Source organism: Cydia splendana, chromosome 7 (genome assembly GCF_910591565.1).
Source record: "Cydia splendana chromosome 7, ilCydSple1.2, whole genome shotgun sequence".
Taxonomy (NCBI): domain Eukaryota; kingdom Metazoa; phylum Arthropoda; class Insecta; order Lepidoptera; family Tortricidae; genus Cydia; species Cydia splendana.
Window position 1 is genome coordinate 8,766,054 of NC_085966.1, and position 15,460 is coordinate 8,781,513.

General features: G+C 36.2%; 1 long non-coding RNA gene across 1 annotated transcript in view; it reads right to left on the minus strand.

The window, feature by feature from the left end:
• Positions 1 to 637: 637 nt before the first annotated feature.
• The window catches only part of LOC134792107 (uncharacterized), a 74,375-nt gene continuing 59,552 nt past the window's right edge, over positions 638 to 15,460 (minus strand). The window contains exon 3 of the long non-coding RNA XR_010144393.1: positions 638 to 697. This is a non-coding gene — a long non-coding RNA (uncharacterized LOC134792107). The remainder of the gene's footprint in view (positions 698 to 15,460) is intronic.

A 15,460-nucleotide genomic window follows, 5' to 3' on the forward strand; every position in this document is an offset into this window, starting at 1 on the left:
TGCTTTTCACTTTCCCAATTTTTTTTAATTTATACTTGTTCCAATTCATGACTACTTATTGATGAGTGTTAATATTAGTTTCCTTTAAACGTCGTAATCAACATAAAAACCTACTGTTAATGTAAGAAAATATACATATTTCATATTTTATTACTTACCTCTTCATCATTATAACACGTTTATTTTTTAATATTGAATATTGAAAAACCGTTCTTAATAAGTTGTCTGAATGGAACGGAATAGCTGTCGAAACGCCTGTAAAGAAGAGGCGTTTTTTCTTACTGCATGTTTTAAGTTTCACATTCTAATTTATTTTTGACTGCGCATAAACATTATATGATTTAAACTATTTTTTGCTTTTTGTTTTAGAGTTTTTAATTTGAATCTGAATTCAATCAATAAATGTATAGATTTTATCATTTTTAATTTAATAATTTTATTATAGGTATCTATTAATTACGTATAATATTATTTTGATTTTTATTATTAATGCTATATTTACTTATATTATCTGCAATAAATGATTTTTTATAACGACTTTAGGTATTTCGTTCATTAGATACAGTCAACAGTAAAAATATGGGTGTGGCCAACTTATTCAAAAATATGTCCCATAGTTCTTAATTCGCTGACATACGAGCTATGGGACATATTTTTGAAATGATTTGTGCACCCATATTCTTACAGTTGACTGTACCTAATAGGTATATCAACTTTATGTGTTACGTGCATTATAGGTACATATATTAACTTTAGGTATTTCGGTCAATAGGTAAATCAACTTTAGGGATATCGTACATTAGGTATATCGACTTTCGGTATTACGTGGATTAGGTATATCGACTTTAGGTATTCCGTTCTTTATGTATATCGACTTTAGGTATTTCGTTCGTTAGGTATAACAGTTTTAGGTATTTTATCCATTAGGTAAATCAACTTTAGGTATATCGTTCATTAGGTATATGAACTTTAGGTGGATCGTCCATTAGGTATGTCAGCTTTAGGTGTTTCATGTATTAGGTAAATCGGTTTTAGGTATTTCAAGCATTAGGTGTATCAAGTTTAGGTAGATCGACCATAGGTATTCTGAGCTTAGGTAAAACAATTATAGGTGAAACGTGCATTAGACAATTCGTTCATTAGGTGTTATGAGCGTAGGTTAATAAACCATTAGGTATTTAAAAAAATAGGTCAATCGAGCATAGGTGATTCGACATTAGGTAAATCAACTTTCGGTATTCTGATATGTAACCTTTCGTTCATTAAGTGCATCGACTTCAGGTATTACGTGCATTAGGTGTATCAAATTTAGGTATTTCGTTCATTAGGTATGTTAACTTTAGGTAATGCGATCATTAGGTATACCGACTTTAGGTATTTCGTGCCTTAGGTATATCAACATTAGGTGTTTCGTGTATTAGGTATATTAGCTTTAGGTATTTCGAGTATTAGGTGTTTCAACTTTAGGTAAATCGAGCATAGGTATTCTGAGCTTAGGTAAACCAATTGTAGGTGAAACGTGCAATAGGTAATTCGTTCATTAGGTGTTATGAGCTTAGGTTAATTGATCATTAGGTATTTAAAAAAATAGGTGAAACGAGCATAGGTGATTCAACATTAGGTAAATCGATTTTCGGTATTCTGATATGTAACCCTTCGCCGTCATTTTCAAAGATTTCATAAGTATTCGGACAAACTCTGTTAGCTGCGTAAAACTATTGGAAAGTTCGTGTGGGCCCAGGCAAGATGACAATTGTACGTACCTCTTAGAGCATTCGTACCTACCTCAACAAATGCCAAAAGAAAAGGAAAATTATAGATATCGGGATGATGCTTGGATGAGGCTACGACAAGTCACGTGACAATTGCCATACATTAATTAAGTTTGGATTGGCGTTTTCTATCAACGGGTAGAGTCTGGCTAGCCAAATTTTGTTGACAGATATTTCCTTGTTGTATCACCAATTGTCTATGATTTAAAAAAAAGTTAAAAGTCTGCTGTCAATTTAGGTCATTCATTTAAATTGTTCGCGGTTTATAAGGCGTTTATTATAAATAATAATAATAATCACTATCTATAAATACCGAGTGAGGTCCGCAAACAATTATTTAAGCTCGTAAATAATTACGACAATGTGCGAAGTCGACGTGAAGCGTGGTATAACGAAAAACTGCAATGTTTGCAAGTCGTAAACAATTTAGTAGGTTGGTGCTCTATTAATATTTTGATACTTTAAGTACTAGTTCTAACATTTGCCTATTACTTTGATTACGTACGTGAATTTATTAATGCTTGAATCACTTAACCAGCGCAAGTGTGTAAAGAAACGGATAAACTAGAAGTTCTGGAAAGTATCAATATAATCTAAACATTGGAACGTAAACATATGTATTTGTCGTTGACTGTACTTTAAATAGTGGTAGAAATTATGTGAGCTGACTTTGAGTGCACGTAAACGTATATTTAACTTATTTCCATAGGTACCTTACGTGTGCACAGAAAATCAAAAATATGTTCTAGTATCAAAACTATAATTCCTACTACAAAAAGTGTGACCAGCCCAAGACTTTTTGAATTTCCCGCCAAAAATTTGTGTAATATTTCAGTAGCCAGACTCTATGACATTTATGATCTTAGATAGGCCTCCTGGAATGTACGAAGTAGGTACATATTCTATGCCTTCATGCAAATATGACGAGGTGATTCGCCTAGTGGTGGAACGCAAGAACTTTATTATTATTATTTTTGAATCCGGAATTTTATTATTATTGACGGCAACGCGCGTAATCAAATGAAATCGTTAATTGAATCATGACTCATGAGTACGACCTAATGGTTCCTTAAAGTTGTAACAATGAATGCATTTAAAGTCCTTGACTTACTAAACTTTGCTCCGTTTCCAACGATCACTATCGAAGTGACAGGAACAACACAAAACCGGGCTCAATGGAAAACGATATCGTAAACAATAAAAGTAATTTCAGTGGAATGGATAGCTGATCGGATTTAAATGCGATCACGATTATATGAATGGTGTTGGATTTATACTTAAGTGCCTATTTAGTTTCAAAACTTGAGATGAAAGATACTTATTGCCCTTTGCCGCACCTAATTTACTTCCACGTACATACACAATGCATAGTTTAAAGTTTAAACATGAAACGAAGTAATAGGTAAGAAGTATTAAGTATACGTTAGTAAAAGATTTAGGCCCCGAAGGAGGAATGACGATCAGTCTCAATTGTCAATCTAACGTGATTTACAACCCTGAATGAAGCAAATTTGCGTAATTAAAGACATTTAACAGATTTTTTTTTGACATCCATTAAGAGTCCGCAGCAAGCTCCGTTCTCCATACAAACATGGACTCATTTTAAAACGATTAGCTAGATTGCTCTGAAACTTTGTACTGACATAGGATAAATAAGGTATAGGTTTATATGCCTGTAAAGTTTATGGAGCTTCAGATACCATAGTTAAAAAAAATACAGCGAATGTAAGTACCTATTTCATACAAAACTTGTGTTTGCTCTATTTCGTTTGTTTTATAAGCTGAAGCTATATAGACCAATTACAGGCATAGATATACCTCATGTCATTGTATGTGCAAAGTTTCATTACAATCCAACAGTTTTAAAATGAGAGTGAAACTCCGTTTGTATAGGAAGGAGGAATTAGCCCGAGCCCCGAGCTTGCTGCGGACTCTCAAGTATAATGTGACAAGTGTCAAATAAGTGTCTGAGACGATTACGACGATGCACGATTGTGCAATCATTGGCTTAGTTCGTGACATTTTTTACAGTAAGCAAACGATAATTCATTTTCAATTGGGTGATATTACTCAACTGGTTAATGGTAAAAACTTAAGTAAAGCCCTTATTGCACCCAGTTGCTTATACAGTTAATAAAAAAGAATAAGTACCTATAGTACATTACTTGACATTGACAATCATTTCTGCTATAGATATCTTCGTGGCAATTGAATTATTAATGTCATGATTAACAGAGATCGGAGATTTGGTCACCACGCCGCCGCACGCCTCGGGAGACCGAGTAGAAATGTTAGTATGGATATGCCATAAACTTTTACGTTTCAGCCGGTGTATTATGGATGGCTTTATCCATCTTTATCCACGTGATAAAATAACTGTCACTGTTTAACACCGTGTGATAGAAAGTTACGGACACCGTTTTATCACGCTGTCACGTAGACAAGAACGACCATCATATCCGTACGGGTAATATTCAAGAAAACGTTGGTTGTATGCATAGGATATATGCTTCCTGCAGAGAATGAGATTGATTCTACAACAAAGGCATATGTAAAGTTGGTCAGCAAATTGTTTCCTAAGGCTACGAACCGCTTGCCGCTAACGACGTAATATAAAAAGCTACACGTACAAATAGTGAATTATTACGTATTACTATATGAGTTCAATGCACGCATCACGTGCTTCTACCAAAGGCTCGCTGGCCTTTGAGGCTGCGTCGAAGGTGTCATCATCTCTTGATGCAACGGCCACAAGTGCGGGAATGTTCGGTAATTTACTGTACGCCTATAGGTTACGACACGAGATTGTAACATAAAAAGATACTATTATTACACGGGTAGGTAATTACAACCATTTTCTAATCCTTTGTCAAAGAAAACATTTTAGATTGTGTAGAGGTGCTTTGAGGCTGGTCTTCCGTAGTCTACCCACAATTCAGACAGGCAGTTTCGACAAAATAACACTTTGAGCATATTTAAGTATTTTATTTTTACTACTATCGACCCGCCCCACGGCTTCGCACGGGTAAACAAATTATACACCTAAACCTTCTTCAAGAATCACTCTATTGATAGGTGAAAACCGCATGAAAATTCGTTCAGCAGTTTAGGAATTTATCGCGAACATACAAACAAACACACAAACAGACAGACGCGTCGGGGGACTTTGTTTTATAAGGTGTAGTGACTACTTTTCTTTGCTCTATAAAGTGTTATGATAAAAATTGTCCATAATTTTAGTAGCTAAATTAATAAAATCTAAATAAATTGCAATTTGATATTGATATAGGATACAGGTAACGAATTAGGTATAGCTACATACATAGAATATATTTTAATCATTATTTTTAATCATTAAATGGTACGAGTGTTATATTCTGATAAAAAGTATGTATTGATTTTTTTACACGTAACAGAATCTTAGAGAGGTTTGTCATTATGACTGACATAATCTGATTAGGTACCCTCAGTCATTCATCCAGTTTTTCAATGAGTATCTGTAGGTATACTTTTTGTTTTGCAAGTTATTTCTTAAATCTTTTGCACAAAAAGCTTGATTGAGTACCTTGGTAGCAGGCACTTACTTAGAGGTAATCAATGTTTTTATCTGTTTTTACATATCGGCAAACAGTCAAGTCAAGACACTATAGCTATTATTACTTTTTAATGAATAAATGCAAAAAAAAGTAAACTTATTATCGATGAAAAATCTATAATTTATGGAAAACAATACATGATATTTTAATCAGATAATTATACATTAGTTGTCTTTTGTAGGGTTGCGTCACCTCGCGTGTCTGGTTCTGAAGCCGCACGCCATGCCTAACCTAATGACGACTTCAGTCTATTACTACTCATCTTTAAAACATGACGCTAAGAGAACCTAGATGTCTTTAATTAAGAGACTAGCCGCATTAGCATCATTGCGAACAATGGCACATTTTACTTTGTTAGACGCCAGGATAAGACCGCCATTAACGGCTAGGTATTATTAGTTTTCCTTGATAGTACCTACCTAGTTTACCTACCTATATGTAGTAGTACTTACTGCCCGATTCGAACTTTAAGATACGTCACATATTACGGCTAGATACGATATGGATTAGATATGTCAGTGTCAAAAGTGATGTTTTTGTTTGAAGAAACGTCACTTTTGACACTTACATATCTAATCCATATCGTATCTAGCCGTAATATTTGACGTATCTTAAAGTTCGAATCGGGCCGTTAAATTTTTTCAAAAGGATTGCGAGCCCTTGTAATGTTTTGAAAGTATGGGGCAGCCCAAAGTAAAATTAAAATAGGTACAATGCCTTTCATTGGCTTGAAGGAAATCTTTCTTAAGTTGCAGTAGGTTCAGCCAGCAGACATTTTGGATAATCGTAGCGCTTTTTAGAACATAATATACGGTTGCCAAATATTGAGGGTATAAATATAACTTCGTCGATTTGAAACTTTCGCTCGATACCTAGTAAAAATTCACGAACATACCTAGGCCTAAAACACGCCTTTAAAATTTGTAAATTTTTTTGCACAAAAGCTAAAAATATGCGTAATTCTTTTTTGATCGAACTCATCGATTACATATTTTGTTCATCGAAAATTTCCTAAAATAATAATTAAAAAGATTACGCTCAGTGAGAGTGAGAGAAGAACCTGGTTCCTTAATCCTTGAAATCCACACGAATGGTTTAAAAATGACTGATTCGTTAAAGAAAACAATTGAATGGAAATTAGAAGTCCATTATACTTAAGAACATATTTAAAATGATTCAGATTTCAGCGTGAGCTAACATCAAGGTCGTATCATAACATTCATAACAAGATTCATATCAGTAGGCACCTATCTACCTAAGGGTCCTATTTTTAAAAACATTTGTTTTATTTATACATTGGGCAGCTTTACCATGTAAAACTCTCAGTCAAAAGTATTATCATTCATAATCAGTAATCACTTACTTAAAACTGTACAGACAGACTGTTACTTTTCAGACAATTACGAGTAGGTAAGTAAGGCCAAATTTGACCTCAATTATATCATAAAAAAAAGTGAGTGCTTTTTTTTGAGCTGGCATAAACACGATTTTTGACAGCTTTTGAAATCAGGACCGCAAATGGAACATGGCCGCCAATATCACGAAATTGCTTTTCTTAATTCTAATAATAACAGAATAAGACATGCTGCATCTACTTCCGTAGTCTAAGACAAGCCGAATTAAAAAACCGGCCAAGTGCAAGTGGGACTCGCGTTCCAAGGGTTCCGACACATTAAGTCCGAGTCACGCTTGACTACAAATTTCTAATAGGTTTTCCTGTCATCTATAGGTAAAGAACTATTTTGTGTATTTTTTTTTTAATTTTAGACTCAGTAGTTTCGGAGATAAAGAGGGAGAAAGGTCATTTTTTGGCTATTTTCTTAAATTACTACTAACCTTATTTTAAAAATTATTGAAAAAATATATTTGAAATTCTCAAAATGAGCTCTTTCATTTGATATGTATGTAACACAATATAGTTTGAAAAACTTTATTGTTTAGCTTTCTCATTTACCCCCAAAAAGTGGCCCCCATGTTTAAAATTAATTTGTTTACGTTACATGTCCGTCTTTGGGTCACTAATTTACATAGATGTGTACCAAATTTCAACTTAATTGGTCCAGTAGTTTCCGAGAAAATTTCAACTTAATTGGTCCAGTAGATTCCGAGAAAATAGGCTGTGACAGACGGACGCACGACTCGCACGAGTGATCCTATAAGGAACCCTTTTTTTCCTTTTGAGGTACGGAACCCTAAAAATAACTACGACTGCAGTAGGTAGGTAAGTCTTCGCAAGCGATTTCATTGTGATATTTTTATGGTTTTCCAGATAAACCTATCCGAAGAAGGTATTAGACATGTATAAGACATACTATATTTGTTTAGCCGTCATAACACAACTTACACAACTATTTATAATCGTATGATGGTCATGTCACAAACTTTCATTAAAACAAGTTGGATTCGCCTCTACATTAGAGTGGTATTCATTCATCGGCAATTCTTACGCTAGCCACACACAATGGACGTTGTGGATTGGTTAACGTTACGTCAATGCGCTAGCACTAATTACATCGACATTGGCCGCATGTGCCGCAACGAGGCCTAAGTCACCTGTCAGATCTGCCGTGAGATGACTAAGACGGAGACTCACTAACGAAATGAATAAGACGGAACCCACATTACGCATAATAATAGTAATTGAGCCATTATCCACCCAAACTTCAACCCATAGACCGTTGTTCACTTTTTCTACAATAGTCCCAATGCCTGTTGCGATCGGTTCATGGGTATCTATTGTTGTGCCTGTGATCGGGTTCCAGCAGGCGTTCTGCATGACATTAAAGCTCTCCAAGGGGCCTCTACGTGTTGGATCTATATCCCCACGCAAGCCTATCAAAAGACCGGGATTTATAGGCCCGTGAAATCCAAGGAGATACAATACAAATAGGTACCTAATAATTGAGTCTATAAAAGTGATCACGAGGAACCCGAAATATTGTGACAGTGATCCTGATCATATTTAAAGAGTAAAATGTCCTATAAGCTTTTCTGGAATTCGCTTAGTTTAGAGTTAATAGCTAATAGTTAGAGCCAAAAAATTACATACTGAAAAACGCCTTTTTCATGGCGATGTTGCCATTATGGGGCCTAGTCTAAATATGCGTGGTTAAATAAAACATTTCGGGTTCCTCGTGGGCACCTTCTATACGTACCACTGGATCCACTGCTGGATATAGCCTCCTCTCATGCGCGAGAGGGCTTGGGCTATAGTCCCTACGCTGGCCCAAACAGGTTGGGTACTTCACATACACCTTTGTATTTCTTAACCACCCTAAAACCGCTTACTTTTTAACTAGCGCACCGTTAACTTTTTTAATTACCCGACTCATAGGATAAGGATGGGCGAAGACAACATCCAATGATGTACCTAATATGTATATTTACATAAGTATGGTTATCTATTTCTTTGGCACGATCTTAAACACAGCTTGAAGATTAACTTGTCGAGTGTCTTGTTCGTGACAGTTATATTGTACTTACATATTATTATAATTTGTAGAAATAAAGTTAAGTAACAAACAATTACAGCCGGCGAATTAAAAGCCTCCAGCATGGTTGCCCTTCTTGTCGTATTAATTAGCGGTTGCTATAATATACTCGTACGATACCGATACACTTGTGATTTATGTAACATTGCCCGCACTGCGGGTGTGACAGCCATGCAATACCTACGCTATAAAACTGTATTATAAAACTGTACTTACCTAATATAAATATGGAGAAGGAAAAATGCTGAAAATAAAAACAAGTCGTGCTAGCGTACAGTTGTACATGGAATGTCGGAAATGCATCAGTGTAAGTCATACTGTACACTCTTGATGCTGTCAAAAGTAGTTATATAGAAAAATGCGTCAAAAAGTAGGTATCTGCCAACCTCTAAACCTTTTACAAAAACCACAGTTCAATATTACAAATGTTTAATTGATATTAAGTAATCACCAGTAAGTTAACTTTTGTGAACCAGAAAATAAATTAAGTGTGACTAAATACCCGTTTTAAGACATGCGTTCTTCATTCGTTGCAAACCACAAAAGTATACATGTGATTCGAACAATAATAGTCATTTCATAAACGTTTCAAAGATGTTGATACACGTAATGCTTTCGTGGTTACCTACATACCAACTTTTAATTTTCGTTTGAATTCCAGTGCAAAGTAATATGATCTAAATACTGACACGCGAAAATGGACTTGTGAGGGTTATTCCCAATAGGTACTATCACCGATCACCCTGTCATAGAAAAAGGAGTGTCGGAGGCCTCGTCCCAGGCCCGGACCGTTCTAGCGTGAGTCATCCTTAAGTCCGGCCATTTTTCCTATGACTTATGTACATCTCCAAGTTACCCTCACTGCATATCACCCAGCCTTGAAAGTTTTTCTACTTAAACAAACTGAGTGAGATCACTGGCTATGTGGACAGAATACCAAGTACACCGCCACTGTCATGACTGGTCTTATGTAATCAGAGGTCATTATCTGGGCACTGGGCACGATCGAGATTCACATCTCGAGCCGAAAGTGAAGGCCAGGGTCGCTGTTACTTTTACGTCACCAAGTGATTCAGAATACCTACCTATAATAATTATGGATTTCATTACATTTTGTGTTTCACGAATCAAAGGTGTTCCGCGGGCATTTATAAGACGCGTGCGGAGCCGACACGAACACGTAGAGCCCTTTAACAATTTAATCAAATGTAAAAGGTCACTACACGGAGCGGATGTTGCCCTTGCTCATGTCAAGGGACGCATCCAGGGGCAGCAAAGGGAATGCTCCCGGTACTGAGTTTGTATGGCGAAAACCGGGAATTCCCGGTTCTGGTACTGTATTTGTATAGAAAACCAGCACCGGGAGCAGTCCCAAGCAGCAACCGCTAGGGTGTTAGAGTTGTTGAAAGTTAATGGAATTGTAAAATATCCTGTCCTAGGCTAAACACTGGGCAATGACTGTGTGCACATACTAATCCATTAAACATTGTATAATAGGTAACGTGTAAGTTATTACCTAATGAAAACACTGATAACAATCTAAGTAAATAAGCGCAAAAATTATAAAAACGTTGTTGCCAAGTGCTCTATTTGCACCCATTATCATTGCTACAACATGCGAGTAGGTACTTTCAAAGTCAAACAATGTTAACCAGTCCAAAATTAAGCAAGGCGCCTTTCCCTGCATTATGCAATTAAACCCGATAAAAAGGTGTGCGACAAAAAGCGCTCAATTTAAAGTTTTGGTAAAAACTAAACTGGCTGGAAAACTAGTCACATATTGTTTATGAAAACTTTACTAAAACTACACATACTTTGGTAAAACAAAGACTATCTATCTTAAAAGACTAAACAAACAAAAAACAAAACAAAAAAACCGCCCCTGGGGGCCGATTTTTGAATTTCGACCGCTCGATTTCGTGTATTTCGGTCAATAATATCTCCACTACTAGGCACTTAAATTCTACTAATAGAATTGAAATCGAGTGGTCAATACCACTAGATTCCAAATTTCGATCGCTCGTACTTCAAAAATGAGCATTTCGCCGTTTTCCACCGATTTTAGAGTGACGAAATCGAGTGATCGAAATTCAAAAATCGGCCCCCTGGTCGCTTCCGGTGCCCATACCTAACGCTCGCGGCATTCCCGCGTCGAATAGCTAATAGCCTTTGCAGCAGAAATATTTTATTTACACGAGAGATATTATTTTATTTTAAAACGTACCTATAGCTATTGAATATTGATACTTTAATAGCGCGTGCAAGCCATTCCTCACCTACATTAATATACGACACGTAAACACGTAGAACAAGTTTCACATTTCACGTTCAAGGTGAAGGCCGCTTGCACGCCTACCAAACATCTCATTCAGGCTTGGTTTAGTGACACCCTGACCTATAGACACTATGTTTACTAATATTGTCTAACTAATGAAGTAGGTAAATGTCCCAATTAGTATTTACAGGCTCGCCCTTGGCCTTAAGCACTCAATAAATAAATACTTTTTTAATTACCCGACTCATAACTTATGAGTCATAACGATAAGGATGGGCGAAGACAACATCCAATGATGTACTTATGTACATTTACATAGGTACATATGGTTGTCTATTCCTTTGGCAGGATCTTAAGACGATAGGTAGGCCCAATGCCCTTGAGCATCTGGGCCGAGCTAAGCGCTCTGTACCCGCACCACCCGCTTACCCCGCTCACTGCGATCGTACTTACGTGAATTTTGTATCGCTGCACCGCCACGCGATTCAAAGAATAAGATAGAGAGATACTCGTATATCTTTTGTTTGCAGATATTTTGTTTTCAAACATGATGATGTATGATTAGATCATGCATTTAATGGAGGTCGTAAATTACATTTCACGGTTAATACGACAAATATAAATAAATCATTGTTATAAATAATTTATAACTATGATTGTCAAAGAGAATTAAAGTTTACTGATTTTTAAACCTGCGTTTTATTGGTTTACCTTTGTAACTTTCTTAATACATGTGATGTTGCATAAGCAACATGGACATAAGTCCATGGGCGACGATGACCGCTTCTCAACAGGCGGCTCATTTGCTGACTAGCACATAAAAAAACATTTCACGAAAGAAGATATTTATAATATTTACACATGGCCGGAATATCCCTATTATAATTATGCCTGCCGAGTATGATATTAAACAGACAGCAAAGAACGTATATTTTATGAACATAAGGCCGGTCAATGTTATCGCGATTGAAATAATATGTATGTAAGTACTTGTATCAAAAAATGTGAGGAAATACCTATAAAAGTTCAAATAAGGATGGGACGTAATGACCTAATGACAATATTTCCACGCATGTTTGAGAAAACATAATTTACTTAATAAACTAACATCATTTTCATAGGTAACAATCCTAAAAATGTAAATAGATGTCTCGACGACCCAGAACAGCCTGGCGAAAAATGAAGAAAGAAGAAAGATTGAGAAGAGCCGACCCCAAATGATATGGGAAAAGGCTAGGCGAAGAAGAAGAATCCTAAAAATGTAATGGTTTCTGAATCAAACTATATAGTATATACCTACAACATAAATGCAGAAAATGCAACATGTTGATTAATTAATTATTATTTTTTAAGAATCGAAATTCATTAAAAACGTACCATAAGTGGAAATATTGACATTACGTTCGTAATAATAGGCTGCGAAATACCGTGTTGCGCGCGCTAAAGCGCGTCACAACCAAATCAACTTTCTGCAGTTATTTAATCTTTGGCCACAATAATTCCAATGTTATTGCACTTGGGCTCAGCACAAGCATGCAGAATACAAGGAAGGCACGGAGCGACGAGCGACACAGCCTCCTCGTCTCAAAGCTAGCACACGACTGCCGGACACGCCTTTTTCGAACGGTATACGCACGAAATGTTGAAATCTATTCGATTTCTTAAAAAAAAATTGATTGATTAACATTATTATACGTTGCATTTGTAGTGTCGGCTAAAACATTTATTTTAGTTTAAAAATAACTTTAATCGAATAAACCGTTTAGTAGAAATAGGTAAAGTTAGTCGCAAAACGGCCTATCGTAATGTTCCTTTATTGGAAAAATTATAAGTCACAGGAAAAAAGTCAATCATAACAAATGTTGTACATAAAACGTAGATTCATATATATTTTTTTCATAATTTTTTGTTGAAGCGTTAAGAAGATGTATACTCTAGAAAGTAGGAGTTTATGGCCAAAAACAGCGCGTAGCGCCTTAAGCACAGCTTGAAGATTAACGTGTCGAGTGTCTTGTTCGTTTCAGTTATATTGTACATATAAGGTGTAGAAATAAAGTTAAGAAACAAACAGTTTACAGCCGGCGAATTAAAAGCCTTTATTCATTCTTTACAAATTACAGTTACTTACAATAAAAGGTTTTTTGTAGAAACCCCTCTGGCCTCTTCGAATGAAGGCATCTTCCAGATTCAGCCAATCTTGACTGATTGAAGCCACAATTACTAAAATGTGTCAATTAAACTATGTACCTACATAGATTCAGGGTTCAGGGCTTTATTACAAAATCCAATGAAGAAATATTTTTTGTACAGGTGTTTCAGGTAAGTACTTTAGAAACTATGTAGGTATCTAGTCCCGAAAAACACGAGTCTCTATAAAAGTAAATGAATAAACAAATATTATAGGTCAATTTTACATAATAAAGTCACTAAGGCAGGCTTGTGTTGTGTTTACTAGACGACGATATATATGTATATAATATTTAGTTATATATAAATACTTATATAAAAAACATCCATAACTCAGGAACTCCACTCTACAAATAATAGGGTAATTGCGTCAGTTTATTGTCCGGTGTCAGTTTCCGTCCACTTGACGGATTAGCAAATAATACATTTCATTTATAAATGAAATGTATTATTTGCAAATCTAAATATAATTTTTATGTAGGTAGATAAATTGTTTAGATATTAAGGATAAAGGAATAAGTCCAAATTTGTGCAGCAATTAAGGTTTATATACAAATTTCGTCAAGTGGACGGAAACTGACACTGGACGAAAACTAACGCAATGACCCTATTACCGGGACGAAAGATACAGCAGCAGGAAAGACGTTACCTACAGAAGTTGAACTTCAGACTGAATTTCGCACGACTCTACTAAGTAACTAGGTATTTGAGTAGGCTACCGCAGCTTAAAAGGCGAGACAATCTAAAATAAGTAGGTACGTAATACATAGTGATGATATAAAAATCTACTAATATAATTACTTATTTATTTACAATAAGTTTTTGGCAAAAAAATCATTTTTGGTACAAGCTTTTATCGCTGACTGTACTTTTCTTACGACAAAACTAATACTCATCGAGACAATTCTAAAAACCCCTATTAACACAATTAGGTTGCGTTGTTTCATCACAGAGTTTCCATGGCCACCTCCTGTCTCCATCATCAGATCAGTTCGACAGTACCATATTATTGTATTGTCATCAGAACTACATACAGCTGCCAATTTTCATGACGCTACGATCCTTGGAAGACGGTTAAATTGGTTACTTAGATTCCATTACATAATAGTTACATACAGGTCGACCTAATAAAAGCTTGTTAAAAATGGTTCGTTGAATTTAGCAATTAACGTAAAACATTACTTTAAGGGAAAGTTGCCATTCAGCAAAACCCATTCACATGGCAAATTGTCTGTTCCGATTTTATGACACCAAGGACGCACTACTATAAAAAGTCATTGGTGTTGTGTAAGAAACGTGCTTTATTGAAAAGTGCACGAAACGCGCTTATCGACGGATTTATGTTAAGGTCCGAATATCGCTAAACGAGATCACGCTTGGCGCGTGCCGACCTTACTATACAATATGTAATAGAGTAAAGACCAGACCACACCGCATGCGTATTGCAGCACGGCATGTGGCTCCCTGCGTAGTACTTACCTATACCTACGAGTATGTACAGTCGCCATCAGATATATCGGAGCTGCCAAGGTGCTCACAGATATCTGAACACGCCTCTATTGTCAAGGCGTTAGAATGGGTGTTCAGATATTAGGGTTCCGTACTTCAAAAGGAAAAAACGAAACCCATAGGATCACTCGTGGGTTTGTCTGTATGTCCGACCATTCCCCCCCACCCTTTATCTCCGAAACTACTGAGTCTAAAATTTTGAAAAAAATACACAATAATATAGTTATAATAAAATAATAGGCCTTTATCATCTATGTCAGATGTTTTAAGCAGCATCCCAGTTACGACACTTGCGTTCGTGGCTGTACCTAAAGCCCTATATGAGAGAGGATCCCTCGGCCACACACGCAGCAGGTGTATGCTCCCCCAGGTGGGCGAGGGTTGGAGGCCTGCTTGTGCTGGCGCCTCATGCGTTTTTCTTTTAATGAGGAAAACCAGGCATCGTCGTGCTTGGATTGACCATCGTGAATAGCACGACGCCACATGGGTCGGTCTTCAGCCAGTTTCTGCCATTGGTTGCATCTTTACCTATAGATGACAGGAAAACCTTAGAAATGTGCAGTCAAGCGTGAGTCGGACTTAATTTCTTAGTTTTTGATCCGACCCCTACGGGTTTTATAAGACATTTCA